The sequence below is a fragment of the Protomyctophum parallelum genome (assembly GCF_964188405.1).
Source record: "Protomyctophum parallelum genome assembly, chromosome: 13".
Lineage (NCBI taxonomy): Eukaryota > Metazoa > Chordata > Actinopteri > Myctophiformes > Myctophidae > Protomyctophum > Protomyctophum parallelum.
This window is the reverse complement of record NC_139708.1, coordinates 38,003,763-38,008,762: the sequence shown is the minus strand read 5'-3', so window position 1 is coordinate 38,008,762 and position 5,000 is coordinate 38,003,763. Positions and strand designations below refer to the sequence as shown.

Genomic DNA, 5,000 nt, shown 5'->3' with positions numbered 1-5,000 from the left:
GGCTGCGTGCACACCTATGGCTGCGTGCACATGCATGTGCAATGCGTCCTCTGCAGGCCAAAGCCAAGGCCAAAGCCAGCAGTGGTAAGGACACCGGAGTTGAGGAGAGAGTCACCGAGGGGGGCTCATCATCATCACCACGGTAACTCCTCGGTTCCGGAGCCCGTCGTCATAACGCCCAGGGCCCGGGAGGGGCTGCGCGCCGTGCCGCCTACCATCTTCCCGCCGGGCGCCATCAACAGAGGCGAGACCGTGGCCGTGGGTCACCAGTACCACCCACGGAGCCGGAGAGAAGGGCGCCCAGGCCGGCCCCACCACCACCACCGCTGGCCTCCTCCGCCTTCACGGGCAGTCACGGTGGGGAAAGTATAGGCAGCAGGCTATAGCCTATAGGCCTACTCATATTTTTTTTTTACTTGAGTAAAAACAAAACAAAAGTATCAATACTGTAATGTGGAAATACTCTGTTATAAGTTAAAAGTCCGAATTCAAAATGTATTTGAGTAAATGTGCAAAAGGTATTGGCATCAACATTAGTAGCCTTTATACCCAAAGTATATGGACTCACTCATTAGGCCGAAATGTCCCATTTCAAGTTTGAAATGTGTAAAAAAAAAAATTAAATCTCATCGCGACGCATTGTGAGCTTGTATAAATGTATCATGGGCTGCATAATAGGCATATATGTTTTTTTAATAGGCTAATACTCAGAATCTAACTATAGGCCTAACTAAAGTTTTCAAATAAATGTAGGCTATACTGGAGTAAACGTATAGGCTACAATATTTGCATCCGAGATGTATGGAACAATATGGACATTGGAAATAAGTAAAGGCAGAAATAGGCCTATATACTTAATTGCTTTTGGCCTTACTCGGTTGCTTTCCACCATGTGTTCAACAGGTCAAGATTTCACCCGAGTGCCCAAGAAGAGAGGCCGCAAACCCAAGCTCAACTCGGCCACGGATCTCCCCCCCGCTGTGGGTGTCCCAACAAGCGGAGCCGGCTGCAGGGAGTCGATGACGGATCTTTCTCAACATCATCATCAGCATCACCACACGACGCGTCGAACAATAACAGGCCGCCGCGGCATGACTTCAACCCGTCCGACAACATCAGCCTCATCCAGCTGACCCGGAGGTTCCAGGAGGAAACCACCATCACGCCAAAGTCATTGGAGGGGAGGACGGATCACCGTCTGATGCCGCCGTTAATCCCGGACGTTGTCCGCGGTGATGGTGGTGGTGATGGTGGTGGCACGATGAAGGCTGTCCGGCACCTGCACCGCATGCACGGAGGAGGGAACCACATGAGGACTGTGCACATGAGCCATGGCGGCGGCGCGTTCCTTCCCCGACACAACAACAACAACAACAAGCTCAAGCGCTTGGCCGCGGAGAGCCATCATTATCGGCCTAGAAGTGCTCTGCATGGATCCAGGACGCAGCAGCAGAGGCGGCAGGCCGCGGCCGGAGCCCCTCCGCCCGGCGGTGCCAATAGTAAGCGTCCCCCCCGGCCGGGGGAGGCCTCCTCCTCCTCCTCCTCCTCCTCGCCCCCATGGGCTCCGTGTCTTCTGAACGTGGACAAAGTGACGGTTACCGACGTGACGGCCAACTGCCTGACCGTCACCGTCAAAGAGTGCAACACGGACAGAGGCTTTTTCAGAGACATGACGAGATGAGTATACAGGCGAGGGATATATATATATATATATATTCACCGCCACACCGTGAGAGTATAATGCTATAAATATATAGTTCAGTTGTGTTTATATAGTTGCCTATTATTGTCATATATATATATATATATATATATATATATATATATATATATATATATATATATATATATATATATATATATATATATACAACTGTTTTCAACAAGCTAATAACTGACTATATAGTAGCACGCACATGCAGGAACCATTACTACCTAAGGCCTATATATATTTTCTATATAATGTAACATGTCCTGTGTTGTTAATAATAATACCACATCAATGAAATAAAAAAGTAAATCGATGAAACCATATTGAATCCTCTAGATCTTTTTACGTGCAGTTCTCTAAATGGTTGAGTATAGCCTATATAATATATAATGCGAGCCAATATAATTAACATAATATAAGGCCTTTAACTTGAGGGTCATATAGATAATTGGAGGTGGGTCCCCCAAAAAGTTAATTGCTTACGACATGGAGAATGTATATGAGCTCCGAATCCTGTGTCAAAGTGTCGTATATAAAGGTCGACCAGATTTATTTGTAATTATAACTTTTCCATAATTAATTGTTGACCTTTCCGCCTCTGCATGCGTGCGCAACGTTTCAGATCCATATACAAGGCAGCACAACTTTACATGTATAGTGAGATGTCGCTATTTTCGTTTCGTTTTCCACTTATTTCCCCACGTATTCTATAAAACACTTTTCATGTCAGGTGATTAATTACAATTTGAAGGAATAATTGTATAGGCTTCATGACTCTGATCGTTTGAACAAAAGCCTCCTATGCTCTCTCTCTCTCTCTCTCTCTCTCTCTCTCTCTCTCTCTCTCTCTCTCTCTCTCTCTCTCTCTCTCTCTCTTTCTCTCTCACTCTCTCTTTGATTGATTGATTTAAATATTAATTAACAGTTTGTAGAATTACAGTACATTTCAAGCACAAACTCAATACAAAGACTGTTAACTGTGAGTGGACGACCCAATTAAGCATTACACTTGTTTACAACAGGGTCCACATTGTTCAATTCATCAAAATTCATCTCTCTCTCTCTCTCTCTCTCTCTCTCTCTCTCTCTCTCTCTCTCTCTCTCTCTCTCTCTCTCTCTCTCTCTCTCGATTAAAAAAGGGGGAACTCAATGTCCACATGCATGGCGACAGCGTGCAGATTTTAAATGTTTACTGTATCATTGAATGAACCACATGCAGTATAAATGTTTACTGTATCATTGAATGAACCACATGCAGTATAAATGTTTACTGTATCATTGAATGAACCACATGCAGTATAATTAAGTTGGAGGTTAAATGTTTACTGTATCATTGAATGAACCACATGCAGTATAATTAAGTTGGAGGTGTGCAGGACTGAAAAACGGACCCTCAAAGTTGTCAAACATTTTCAAGGACGTATACCTCGATTACAATTTAAACCTTAAACCATAAAAACCCTTTGCGGCAAAGCTTATCAACACCAACGCGAGCTGCATGGCTGATTATGTTTGCGACCAGTTTTCGCACATGACGCAGATAATGAATGATTATTGCTTTACGTATAAACAAAACATCTATATAAACTGTTTTCATCTATAACCTGCAAGAATGCCCTATATAGCTTTTCATATAGGCCATATACACGTGTTGCTTAAAGAACCATAGAACAGATCTGCCTATATACACTTTACAAATTGTCTTCAAAGTGTAAAGTTATTCTATGATTGATGCAGTAGGTCTGTATGATTTTGGTTCACATTTAGTATATTTGTTTCGAAGCCAAATCAGCCATGATCCTGTGGGGAAAGAATTATCATGTGTACATAGGTCTACATACAATTATGACGTATATAGGCCTATACAAGTCACATCATTTTGCACTTTAAATCACCTTAAAACAAATGTTACCATTTTGATTCCTGACATTGGATATGTAGCCAATGGTGTAATTGTAAATGTAAAGTATATTAAGTAGGCCTACATACACTATAGCTCTAGAGTAGGCCTATATATACATTTTATTTGTTATTTTTATTTTCAACTATTTTCTACTCTACCTATTTCCAATTGTCAATAATTATGCCTATATACTTTTACTTCTGCAAATTACTATTATTATAAAACAACGACTTTAGCCATGCATCTTGTGAGCTTGTATATATATATATAATCATTTTACTACTTTCACGTTTGTTACTTTAAGTATTTATTGTCTTGACAATACTTGTGTACCTCACTATACCTCTTTACTAGAGTAGCTATAACATTTCGAACACATGTGGGCCTTGTACTTGAGTATTTTTTATATTGTGGTATTTCTACTTTTATAAGTTATACATTTACAAGTAGGCCTACTTTCTTTAAGTTAAAATATGTTTTTCAACCAGTGGTCCTTGAGGGGGTTCCAAGTGGTCCCCAGCTAAATGACCCTTATACATTTTTTTGATTGATTGATTGAAATATTAATTAACAGTTTGCAGAATTTACAGTACATTTCAAGCACAAACTCAATACAAAGACTGTTAACTGTGAGTGGACGACCCAATTAAGCATTACACTTGTTTACAACAGGGTCCACATTGTTCAATTCATCAAAACATTTAGAGACATACAAATAGACATTTCTATGTAGCTAAAGAACAGAACAGGAATTCATCATATATAGGAAGCAAAAAGGGAAAAGATACATATACAGTTTAACTCTGTATATATAGTGCACAATGAAACCGGGTCCATTTGGTTTTCATGTTACGCTCTCAAGAGTTACATTATTTCTATACACGGCGCAGGGAAGATCCAGATCCCATGCATCCCAAGTTCAACTTCAACACAGGATTCGTTGTTTATGACGTTGAGTTGAGATGTCTTATCGCGGGAAGGGAGGACGCTGCAGGGATCCGGGATTTGATTCCTTGATTATTTTGTCTTTCATTCTTCCTTTCAAATCATCACTCAAGTTATCACGTCAGCCTATAGCATCATCACATCAGATTATTATAATAATACTACTACTAATAATAATACTAATACTAATACTACTACTACTACTACTAATAATAATAATAATAATAATAATAATAATAATAATAATAATAATAATAATAATAATAATAATAATAATAATAATAATAATAATAATAATAATAATAATAATTAGGCCTGGCCTGTTCTAATTGATCAGACATATAACTAAATCACTCAAAATACCGTATATATAGTTATAGAGACACATGACAAAACAGCCATGGAAAAAGTTTATATAGTTTGGGTTTCGGGTTTATTCTG

General features: G+C 39.8%; 1 protein-coding gene and 1 pseudogene across 2 annotated transcripts in view; both read left to right on the top strand.

Annotated features, from left to right (window-relative positions):
* The window catches only part of LOC310868631 (chromobox protein homolog 8-like), a 5,193-nt pseudogene extending 3,418 nt beyond the window's left edge, over positions 1-1,775 (top strand). The window contains exons 5-6 of the transcript XR_014571076.1: positions 57-379; positions 904-1,775. The product of XR_014571076.1 is annotated as a chromobox protein homolog 8-like (transcript). The remainder of the gene's footprint in view (positions 1-56; positions 380-903) is intronic.
* wbp11 (WW domain binding protein 11) overlaps positions 1-5,000 on the top strand; it is a 317,048-nt gene that overhangs the window by 73,268 nt on the left and 238,780 nt on the right. The gene's annotated exons all lie outside the window — the stretch shown is intronic.